The sequence below is a fragment of the Sciurus vulgaris genome, assembly GCF_902686455.1.
Source record: "Sciurus vulgaris genome assembly, chromosome: 12".
Taxonomy (NCBI): domain Eukaryota; kingdom Metazoa; phylum Chordata; class Mammalia; order Rodentia; family Sciuridae; genus Sciurus; species Sciurus vulgaris.
The window spans coordinates 49,494,781-49,507,479 of record NC_136473.1 but is presented as its reverse complement, the minus strand read 5'-3'; the positions used below and the strand labels follow the sequence as shown (position 1 = coordinate 49,507,479).

At 43.2% G+C, this 12,699-nt stretch overlaps 1 protein-coding gene and 1 pseudogene across 7 annotated transcripts in view; both read right to left on the bottom strand.

Annotated features, from left to right (window-relative positions):
* FMN2 (formin 2) overlaps positions 1 to 12,699 on the bottom strand; it is a 361,252-nt gene that overhangs the window by 316,618 nt on the left and 31,935 nt on the right. The window lies entirely within an intron of this gene.
* Positions 2,392 to 4,160, bottom strand: LOC306641213 (beta-arrestin-1-like; annotated as a pseudogene). The gene has a single exon. The product of its transcript is annotated as a beta-arrestin-1-like (transcript).

Genomic DNA, 12,699 nt, shown 5'->3' with positions numbered 1-12,699 from the left:
CCACACCAGAACACAGGGTTTTTAAAGAAGAGATTCACGCCAGGTGTTCCCTGTGGGGAACTGTGATTCACTTGTTAATTTGGGAGATAGCCATTTCTTAGATCCTCTTACCCTATCCCAGAAGTCTGAATTACTTGGTTCCTGTGGTGGGTGTGTGCTCATAGGCTCATAGGCAGACAATTTGGCTAGGATGGGAAAAAAGGTAATCCTGTTCCTCACCCCCAGGTTAGGGAGGAGGAGACAGAGAAAAGGAAAAGAAAACATGTCCATTTTAAAGTCAGCTTCACTGGCAGACCAGGGTTATATTCAAAATATGAGGTGGCCACTGGTACAGCTGTGCCCGCTCACCTGGGGAGAACAGAACTGTTGAAAGCCTGGGCTTCAGTATTTTATTGGTCACCAGTTGATTTTGTTAACCAGATGTGAGAACCATGGATGCAATTCCTGATCTATTTTTGACATAACTGGCTCTCTATTCTTCTGAAATATATATAGCTTGTGTCTGTATTCATAAGCTACAGCAAAGGAAATGCAAAATTTCAGGGCCCCTTCCAGGGTCACAACAGCTGCTCGGTTCTTGCCCTACTGCTGTCCCTCCCTCTCATCACTAATTAGTGTATTATATTTCAACTTCAGATAAAAATCACTGATCCAGAAAAGCCTCCAATGACCTCCTTCCATGACCTTTTGCAACCCTTAATAAAAACTCCTTTAGGTAATTAACGATTTTAATTAATGAAGTGGTTGTGAAGCCTTTTATTTTTAAAATGTCTACTTCTAACAGTGTTTCATGCTTTGAATATAGTCCTTGCTGCTCTGCTACTGTGACTTATTTTTAAAACGGACACATCTTTCTCTTCCTCTCTCCGGGCTCCTCCCTAATTTCCCCACTCCACCCCCAATCTCAAATGGAAAGGGGTTACCTTTCTTCCCCATCCTAGCCAGAGTTCTTTGTCCTTGAGCACACACCCACCACAGGAATGAAGTAATTCAGATTTGGGGGATGGCACCAGAAGATCGCAGAAATCACTATGACCAGGCCAGGTGGCGCATACCTGTAATACCAGTGACTCAGAAGGCGATTTCAAAGCCAGCCTCAGCAATTTAGCAGGGCCCTAAGGCATTTATTAAGACCCTGTCTCTAAATTAAAAATAAAAAATCAAAATCAGTGGTTAAGTGCCTCTGGGTTCAATTCCCAGTACCAAAAAAAAAGAAAGAAAGAAAGAAGGAAAGAAAAAAATGACCGTCTCTCCCAAATTATAACTCTGGACAGAACATATGGAATGTAGCCTTTGAATCATCTCTTTAAAAGCCCCCTACTCCCTTGATGGGCAGAATCACAGCCTCCAGGACAAGAGTCCCATGTGCTTCTCCTTTGCTAGCAAAGCAATAAACATTTTTTCTCAAAACCGTGTCCCCACTAATGGATTGGCATCCAGGACAAGGACCAAGCTTTCAGTAACATAGTGTCTTACTTAAATTGTAAACTGACAGCCAGTTTATATCCTGCAAATCTGGCCACTTGCATGTAAAAAGCACTGATAAATATTTGGAGAAATTCTGGATGTATACAATGCTCTGATTCTGTGACACAGATTCATTGACTTTTTTTTTTTTTTTTTTACCTTTTGACACTTGATATTTATCATCCATATCTGCTCTGTTGCCCTCGGAAAGACCCCAGTTCCCAATCACACCAACACCAGCCAATGGGTACTAGGTACCCTTGACACTGGGGACTACTGGGGTCATCAATTCCCCAAGGAAAGAAGAGCAGCTTCCCTCCCTTTGCAGGAAGGCATCTCCATGGAGCCTGCTATGTTCTGGGGAAGGACTGTCTTTGACAGTGGCCACTCTCCCCACCTGAAGGGCCAACCCAGTCTTGGAAGACTACAGGGAGGAAGCGGGGATGCTGGTGGCACCAGCTGCTCTGGACTTTCTCCCTGGTGATAAGAAAATCATAAGTCTGTGAAGGAAGGGAGAAGGCAGGCTCAACTCCCCGCCTCTGCCCACCTCTGCCCACCTCTGAGAGCCCCCTCAGGAAACCTCTTCAGAAACTCCCTCTGCAGGGGCTGGCACTTAAAGGGCCCCACCTTCTGCACATGTGCACACTCAGTGTCCCCCACCCCCAACACACACACACAATACAAGGCAGCTAAGGTGCTCATTCTGACAACCCCCAAAGAAACCTGGCTAGTTCACAGGCTCGCCTCTGTCTAGGTGTCTGCTGGTAAAGAAGTCAGTCTGTGGCTTTTCTCCACTTCTGGGTCTATGAGCCTACGAGCTTCATCAATGTCACTCTCAGACACAGGGACACAGGCCAAGCATGAAGTGGGAGGGGGAGAGGTCTGTGGTGGGTCCAAACTGCAAAAAGGCATTAAGAATCTATCCACGGTTCTGCCCCTGCAGTCAGGAGGGGGTGGCCTTCAATAAAGTCATCTTTTAGCTGCCAGAACTGTTACCAGGTGGGACTGGGGACATCTTCTCATGTGTCTTGGGCCCTCATGCCCACTCCTCCAAACCCTCACACCCACCACCACAGAGCCCCTCCAGCCCCACCCTCCCCTTCCCACTCCCCATCTCGGGCCGAATCCCAAGGCCAGGGCTGTGGTGGCCTTTCTGGGAATGAGCATGAAAAGGGGGTGGGGTGGAACGGTGGACTGAGGAAAGAGGTGAAATTGGCGCATTGTTGGCATGGTGACGTGGGGCCAATCCTGAGGCCAGAGGTTCATCACCGTGACCTGGAAGACCACTTGGGGTTCCCTAGTTGAAACTGGAAGAACAAAGGGGAGGGAAACCAGAACAGGAAGAAGACAAGTAAGCATCCTAATGCAAGAGAGTGGCCCTGGAGCTGCGGGCACGGGCCGCCTCAGTCTATCTGTTGTTGAGGTGTGGAGAGCCGGTGCCATCCTCCTCTTCCTCCTTGTCATCCTGCAGGCCTTTCAGTCTCTGGCGAGCAAAGTCCTCAAACACAATGTCGTCATCATTCGTGTCAAGTTCTATGAGACTGGTGTCTACTGGCGCCTCGTTCTCTGGAACTTCTCGATGTGGAGGTTCCTCTTTGGGCTTGGGGTGCATTAAGGTGAAGGGCAGTTCCACAGCCACATCACCGCCCCGAGACACCACCAGCTTCACCTTCATTTTGTAGGAAACAATGATCCCCAGGATCTCACGGTTGGCACCTTCCCTCAACAGGGTGCTGGAGGCCAAGTTCGTGTCTTCGCGCTTGAGTTTCCCACCCAGTGCAAGGCCCCGCTTCTCTCGGTTATTGGCCAGGAAGGGAGTCAGCGTGTAAACTTTGCAGAATGTTGAACTGGGTGCCACAGTGTCATCAGCCTCCTCCATGGCAACAGGACACTTGTACTGTGCTGTGTTGAAAAGGCAGATGTCCGCATACTGGCGCACTGAGATCTTGATCTTCTTTACGGTCTTATTGGTGTTGTTGGTGACATGGACATTGACGCTGATGGGTTCCCCATGGTAACACATCTCCTTGTCCAGGGAGGTTTCCAGGTGCAGGGGCTTGTCCGACATGAGGAACTGCCTGGTGGTCTCGGCTGTGGGCTGGGGGCCAGGCCTCTCTGGGGCCTACTGAACCTTCCGGATGACCAGACGCACAGAATTCCTCTTATGGATCTTCTCCTCCAGGTTCTCAGCACAGAAGGCTTTGACTTCATAGTCCACACCACAGGCCTTCCCTGTGTCTTCAGGCCCTGGTTGCAATGTCACGGAGCATGGGAGGTTTGGAGGGATCTCAAAGGTGAAGGGGTAGGCATGCTCGCCCAGCTTCTTGATCAGGCGCTCCTGCAGCTGCGTCAGGGGCTTCTTGTCCTCGGGGGCCGGCAGGAAGGACTGCACATTGGCCACAAACAGGTCTTTGCGAAAGGTCAGGCCCAGGACATCCAGGTCCTCCTGGCCATAGCGGAAGGCGCAGGTCAGTGTCACATAGACTCTCCTCTCCTTGAGATACTCAGGATCCACCAGGACCACACCATCAACAGGGTCCACAAGGTCAATGTGGTCCACAAAGTCCCGCTTTCCCAGGTAGACTGTGAGCTTTCCATTGGGGCTCGCCTTCTTCAACACTCTCACGGGAAGGATGCACAGGCAGGTCGCACGGGGGCTGGACCCAGGAACCGGGAAGCCATGGGCTCTCAGGCGGTTGCTGCATCTCTCCACCTCTCCTCCCCAGGCTCCATGTTCTCCCAGCGCACGGCCATCAGTGCAGCTGCTCCATTGTCTCTGTGGACCAATCTCTGCTTACTCAGGGCTTTTCTGTTTCTCCATTCCTTGGGCTGCATGTGACTCACACCCCAATCCTGTTCCTACTCCGCCTCTCAATTCATTGACCTTATGATCAGAATGTAACAGGAATTGTCCTCCATTTCCCCCTTACCTTTTGTCCTTCTGCCCTCCCTATTTCCTTTTGCCTGGTATTCTAAATTCTAAAGAGGGACCTCACCTAAATAGCGCACATGCTAACTGCTGAATGAGCTTTCTTTAGAACACAGAATATCTGGTGACCCCTGAAATACCCCCTCCTTTCTTTAATTCTATGGTAAAGTATATTTATTTTTCATCAACTAAGGCAAAGCATGTAAGTTAACTTGGGGAAGAGTAATAGTCTATCTGAAAAGAAAATCCAGGAGCTGACCCCAGTGGGTGGCGGTCCACTGCCAGGCTCTGGATTAGACACAAGCCCTACCTGACATAGCCTTCACCCAGCCTGTAGCCTCACTGTACCTCCTTTCCCTCCCCATAAAAGTCCTTTGGGCCCCTGACCTCTCTCCCCACCCAAAGAGCTTTGTGACAGTGAAGTCCTCTTCTCCTTAAGCTGGCTTTACCAATAACATCTATTTCCTTGCCTCAATACCCTGTCTCTCAACTTAATTGGCTGGTTGTGAATCAAGCAGCCAGAGCTTAATTCCAGTAATAAGAACTAGAAACCTCTATCTGTATCATCAAATTATTTCCATAAAGGGCCAAATAGTAAATATTTTTGGTTTTGAGAGAAACATAAGGTCGCTGTTGCATTCTTTCAAATTCTTCTCTGGTTTGGATTTTTTGTTTATGTTTTTGTTTTGATACTAGGGATTGAACCCAGGGGTACCCTACCACTTAGTTAAATCCACAGGCCTTTTTTTTTTTTTTTTTTTTTTTTTTAATTTTGAGACAGGTTCTCAATAAATTACTCAGGCTGACCTCAAACTTGCAATCCTCCTGCCTCAGGCTCCAAGTAATTGGGATTATAGGAGAGTGCCACCAAGTCCAGCTTCTTTGGTTTGGTTGTTTGAAAACAGCTTTACAAATTTAAAAAATGATTCTTGCTTAGGATTGTACAAAAAACCAGGCTGAAATTTGTACTTTAGTCATAACTAAATTATAACTATGTAGTAATAAATTTCAAACATAAATGTATGATTCTGTCAACACAAAAATTATACAATTTTATACCTCTCCCTATTTCTGCCTGTAAAACAAAACTAATCTGAAAAGCTGCCTTTAACCGTGTAGTGGGTCTGGGGATGTTGCTCCATGGTAAATCACATGCTTACCATGCAGAAATCCCTAGGTTCAATCCCTGGCCAAAAAAAAAAAAAACCAAATTGGAGTGACAAAGCACTTCCCTACAGAACATAAGTTTGCCTGTACCTAACTGATACTAAAGACCTAGGATATCACACCCCTCAATTCTCAAGAGATTATCATAAAAATATATCCATTGTATTAGAGGAGGGGAGAGGAGTGAAAGGCTACAAATTTCAGGAAGGATATCAGACATGTACATTAAAGAGTTCATAGGTCACAAGACTGGGAGTAACTGGGAAATTATCAAAACTAAACCTCCCCCAGTCATAGTTAATTACAACCCCTTAAAGGAGCTATTGTTTTAAGATCATGTCATACCCACTCCCTACGACCAGGTCTTCAACACCCTCCCCCTGGGGACTAGGTCTTCAAGACCCTCACAAAGGAAATTCCCTGAGGACTATACAAAGGGTAACAAACCACTTGGGGGGGGGGGCGCGGGGAGCAGGGAGAATGTAAAACTAGGACAAAGACAGAGAAACCCCAAACCCTTAAATACCCGAGGCTCTGTAAGAGCTACACAGTCTTCTCTGGAAGCAGTCTATGTAGTCCCTATACCATAAATTATTCTCTTCTCACTGTTTCTAATAAAGTCCTGCTTGTTACTCTGGGCAACGTGCATGAAATTTTTCCTTTGGATCACAAGAACTGGTGGCTCCAAACCTCACAGTCACTTGGGGCCATGGGTGGGTATCCTCTGTAACACACTGTACACACATTACAGAATGAGTGAAAACACACCTAAGACTACCATAGTTCTTTCTGACAAAGTTGACACAGTATGAGATAAAAATAATAATAATAAGGGCAAGAGGATCTTGCATATGTGTGAGTGAATGTGTATGTACATATCAAAGGGTCATGGAACAATAGGAGGGAAATAAGAACTACTGAAACCCCAGTGCTATGATGAGAAAATACCCTATATTTCCTTTATCAAGGGTTTTCCCACCAGGACACTTAATACCTTGAACCAGATGATTCTGTGCTGTGGATGAGTGCTCCTGCCCTGTGCATGTAGCAGCATTACCACTAGATGCAAGCAGTACAACCACCCAACTCCTGTTGCAACAGCTCAAAGTGTCTCCAGCCAAATATGCCCAGGAACAACACACTGACCTTGCTCTAACCTCTTTTAAAGAGAAACTTCATGGTCTTACATTAACAGTAACCTGGCTGCCCCTTGAGAATTTCTGGGTCCGGCATCCTCTCAGATGAAAGCAATTTATTTCAAATCCCACATACTTAAGGGACAGGAAGTAGGAGGGTAAATTTCTTGATTCCCACACTTTCTGATGATTAATTCTGCTTCAAAACTCTCAGCTCCTTTGAAAACTCCTGCCACTGGCTAACACCTGCTGTCCCTATCTTCCTGTCATTCACCAACTTATTATAATTTCCTTCCACACCATTGATTAAATACTGCACTTCATCTCCTAAATCACTCCTACTTTCCATCTCTGTCCCTGTCTTCATTACCAGCAGTTTTGACACACAAGGAAAACACACCAATGACCAGGTAGATACTTCATCTGAAACCTTGATTCCCTGCCTCCAGCCAGTATTTCCTCTACTCCCAAACAGTGAACCATTCCCATATCACACCCTCAAACTGTTCATCATCAGGAACTCTATCACCTCCATATCAATTCCAAAGCTCACTGCAAACCCTCCAGTGGCTTCCCACTGCCCTCAGAGTGAAAGCTAACTCCTCTCCAAGTCCTTCCCCACCTCTCGCCTTTCTCCTCCCTCCTTTTGCCCTTGCCCATGGCCTTTTCCCCTCTTCCTTGGGCACACTGAGCTCACTCCCCTCTTGCAGGCAGAAAACTCTTCCCTGGGGTATCTGAAGGACTCACTCACTCATCTCATGCAGGTCTCTCCTCCACTGTCACTTCCACTGAGAGAACTTCCTGACCACCCTTTCTAAAAGTGCATTCTGTCACTCTTTTTCCACTATTCACCTTACTCTTCTTCAGAGAGGTTAGCCCTTGAATTTAGGCAAGTCTGGTCTGTCTTCTAGTGAAAGGTACGCTCCATTTCAGCAGACTTTACTATTTGTTTACCACATTTACCCAGGACCTCAAGGAGTGTCTGGCAAAGAGGGGATAACCAATTACATTTTAACATCAACAAATTAATATATGTACAATTTATATGGAACCTCTAATTCTTGACCACTACCTTCTTAAACTGTTAATCCCTTTGACAGCTCCATTCTCTCCATGAACCTTGAACCAGTCATCCCTATGACTGCTGACCCTGAAGGAGTTGCCCCTACTATTGTCACATGACACATTGCTCATGTTCTGCCTTTACTGATCTCCTTAAATCCCAACTACTATACTATAATTAAATCCTGCAAGCACTTAGTTTCCTCATTCATTATTTCCATCACACTTGCCTTATAAAACCACAAGTTGTTTCACTGTACCAAGCCACCTTCTCTTTGCCTGCCCTGAGAAACAAAATGATGTAAAATATGCATGCCTTGCCTGTATTTGATGGAGAAAGCAGACCTGATTGTAAGATGAAATTATAAGAACATTATGATAAAGAACCAATGGCATGGGAAAGGGTTAATTCTCCCCCATCAGTCTTTCTACAGGGAAACTAATTAACCATGTGGTCAGGTCCCTACCTATTGGATTGTAAATAGCTGTCTCTAGGAGTCTGAATACTTCCTATGGAAATATAATATAAGCCCTGTGTCAGGCTTTCAAGGCCAGAGATGCAAGAGATGCCTGTGAAAAAGTTTCTTCTTATATTTTGTAACTTTCTAAACTCTGTAGAAATGTAGCTACATCACTTAATTGCTAGGTCAACTAACTGCTATCTAAACTATAATCTCATAGGCTTAGTTCTTATAAATATAGCTCTTAGGGAGGTAAACTCAAGTTATCTTGAGTTACGGCTACCTGCGGTGAAGGCCACTTCCAGACAACACTGGCAAGTGTTTTACTATCATTGTTCTACACCTGTGAACTACTTATTCTAAATTCTGTGCATGGACTTGGTCACACAGGCCAAGAATTCAAACTCACCACCACTGTAACAGTTAAAAACTCATGTCAAATTTCTTATAAAAGCCCCATGTAATCTCAGCCCTGGGCCCAGAACTTCAGAGAACTAAGTAAGGTTTGGTTTAGAAAACCAATTCATTCTCCACAGTTTAGATTCAGTGCATCCTGTTTAGTAGGAGATTGTGTCTCCATTAAATCCTCAGTCATCAATTTCTTGAAAAGAAACAGAAGTTTGTGTGTCTCTCCATTGTTCTCCACTCGTAAAATTATATTTCCTGGACAGAAAGCAACTTAGCAAGATCCTGTCTCAAAATAAAAAATAAAAAGTACTGCCAATGTAGCTCAGTGGTAAAACACCCCTCAATTCAACCTAGTACCAAAACCAAACAAAAAATCTCAATTAAGTACAATACCATAACAATGATCCACTTTATGCTTTGAATATAACCCTTGCTGCTCTGCCACTGCAACTTGTTTTTAAAATGGATGTTTCCTTCTTTACCTCTCTCCTTGCTCCTCCCTAATCTCTCCCCTTCCCTAATCTCAGGGCAAACAGGATGATCTTTTTTCCCCATACTAGGCAGAGTATCTGTCCCTGAGTACACACCCACCATAGGAACAAAGTAATTCAGATTTTAGGGATGAAACCGGAAGATCTCAGAAATGACTAACTCCCAAATTAACAAGGGAATTACAACTCCAACAGAGAACATATGGAATACAACATTTGAGTCACCTCTTTAAAAGTCCCCTGTTCCTACTGATGGGCAGAAACACAGTCTTTGGGACAAGAGTCCCCTGTGTTTCTCCTTTGCTAGCAAATAATATACCTTCTTCTTCCTTTTATTCAAAACTGTGTCCTCATTATTGGGTTGGCCTTGGGGACAAGGACAAAGCTTTCAGCAACAATACTATTCTACATTCTCATCTAAACTTCTACCCTTCCATAGAATTTCATACATTCTCCTCCCTGCCAACCCACTCTTTCCAAAGATGAAATGATCTTCTCAAATAATTTGAGAAAAATGGAAGAATCTGAGACAAATTGCAAGTACATGAAAGCACCTGTAACCCATCTTTTCTTCTTCCTTACTGTGCAGACAAATCCAGCAGTGAACAAAAGCAAGTTCTTCCCATGTTCTAGATGTAACTCCTTATTGCATGCTCAAAACTGCACTTCTTTATCTACCTCTCCTCTATTCTGGAACACCTCCCTTTTTAGTGTACATTCCAAGTATCACATAAACATGCATTAAAGCAAATCCCAGGCTGGAAATGTAACTCAATGGTACAGTGCTTGCTAGCATGTGTTTGGCCCTGGGTTTGATCCTCAGCATGTACTTGAATGTACACACATGCAAATTCTTTGAGCTTACATCACTCCCCACTATAAGCCAATGTCCCATTACTTGTCTTGCTTCACATAAAAACTATTAGCAGGAATTATCTACACTGACTACCTCACTCCTCATTCCTGGTCAGCCCAACTTTAATATATATACACTACACATGTATATTTTTAAGTTTTCATAATAAAATATCTTAAATCTTAAGATTAAAAATATTTAATGGACCAGGAAGATGTGTACGTGCCTATAATTCCGGCTTCTCAGATGGCTGAGGTAGGAAGATCAAAGTTTAAGGCCAGCCTGATCAATTTAGGGAAATCCTAATCCTATCTCAAAGTTAAAAAAAAAAAAAAAAAAGCTGGAGATGTAGCTCAGTGGTAAAAAAATGTCTACCTGGGTTCAATCCCCAGTATCGCAAAAAGAGGGGAAAAAAAAGAAAATAAAGAATCAAAAGGATACAATGTTTGTGGTAGGAATGTGAAGTTTTTCCCTAGGATTTGTTCTTCAGCTATATGACACTGAATTCCCTTTCTTTCCAGGAAATATCATTTGACCAGTGGAGAAGAATGGAGAGACACACAAGACATGCAAGAGAGAGTAGAAAAGCGAGGAGGAGAGAGAAAGTGAGGAGGAGAGAGAGAAGCATGAGAAAAGATGGCAGGGTAGCTACCATGAAGCAGTTGAATTCCGCCGGGCTAACGGGACCAATAACGAAGAAGGATACTTGCAAGCTGACTGATGAACCAATAGCTAGCTTGGATGTTCACAGACTGACAGTAGTTGGGAGGCAGGGAAATGGCTGCAGCGGAAAGGGTGGGGAGAGCAGCTTTGTAGTTACAGCACCCATGTCTCAGGAGAGCTTGTAAGGGTGGCACCTGCTCTGTAGTCCTGAGGGCCAAGGCCACAGTAGCAGCCAAGGAGGTCCCTCAGGAGTACCCAATGGTCCAGCCTTATTTATTAAGGAAAAAAGGAGGTCACACATCCAGGAAGAACTAGGCCCCACCACTGCCTGGGGAGCACTCCCCTGGCATCATGATAACACTAAACCTTCAGAAAATTCTCAAAGGGCAATAACACCATCTTCTATTGCTAGATTGTTGTAAACTTTGTCAGTATTTTTGGTGAATGCAAAACTATACAAAGTCAAAGGCAGGAAAGGGGCAGTTTGCCAGGCTCCCACTTTTTCCTCCCTTCTTTTTTTTTCCACCTAAACAAGTGACCCAGTGGGAAGGGCACTTTTCCTGTCCTTCAAACTAGCCTCTATCATTTTATAAATCAGGAAATGCAGGACCAGGATATTAGGTCCAATGTCACACTGTCTCTAGGAAAGGTCCATACTATTTATTATGTACCTCACATATTACATATATAATGGGTAGTCTGATAAAATCCAGAAAAGTATACCTATGAACAATTATTTTTATTTCAATTTAATTTAATTTAATTTTATATTGGGGATTGAACCCAGCCCTTTTTATTTTTTTATTTTGAAACAGAATCTCCCTAAATTGCTTAGGGCCTTACTAAGTTGCTGAGGCTGTCCTTGAACTTGCCATACTTCTGTCTCAGCCTCCTAATTGCGGGGACTATGGTTGTGGGACACTGCACCTGGTCTTTTTTTGTTTTTTAGAAAATAATTTTTTCTGTATTTTATGCTCCATTTTTCCACTAAAAATTCATGGACTCTATCACTAGACTTCAAGAAATGTATCCAAGGGAGGAAGCAGCTATGAGCTTAAGCTGTAGAAGCCACTGCCTGGTTTTCAATCACCATGCTACCATTTATTATGCTATAGCCTTGGACAAGTTACCCAGCCTCCCTTAAATCAGTTTCCTCACCCCCTACCCAACTTTATCTTTTTTCTTTTTTCTTTCTTTCTTTCTTTCTTTCTTTCTTTCTTTCTTTCTTTCTTTCTTTCTTTTTTTTTTTTTTTTTTTTTTTTCTCTGCTATGGATGAATCCAGCACTTCAAACATGGTAAGCAGGCACTCTACCACTTAGTTATAGCCTCAACCCTGTTTCTTCATCTCTGAACAGAAAATTATCATTCTCATTACCTCCTAGGGTTCTGAGAATTATCCCATTAAGTTCCAAGCTTTCAATTTAAACAAAATTGACACAGATGCACTGAAATAGGTTGGAAATTATAATCTAGAGCTATATGTATTATTATATTCATACATAATATTATACTTTGTAAGATATTATATAATTATACATTATATACTATAAGCTTTTATAGGTGTTCCACATCTGGAATGATGGGACAAAACAGTTAAAACAATTTTTGTTAACGAGCATCACATAAAGGTCATAAAAGGCCATCATTATTATTGTTGTCAGGATATACATCAAATGCTCTGTATTTATAAATGTGGTAAATAAATTTTGCTCCAACTTAAAGGAAGGAAATCATAAGATGGGTCTAAAAGAATTTGAACAAGTTTGATAAGAAGTAATCGCAGGCTAAACTATCTTAATCTACTAAGATTTTTTGTTTGTTTTACATTCAGTAGACTTTTTTTTTTCTTTTTTATAGGTTTTTAGAAAGTTTAATAGATTTTCAACATGGCAATATTTAAGATCCTGCTTGTAACTCAAACTATCCCTACTGGCTGATGACATGATTATATATTTACAAGAACCAGGAAATTCCACCAGAAAACTTTTAGAACCCTTAAGTGAATTCAGTAAAGTAGCAGGTTGTAAGATCAATGCTGATAAATCTAATGCATTTTTA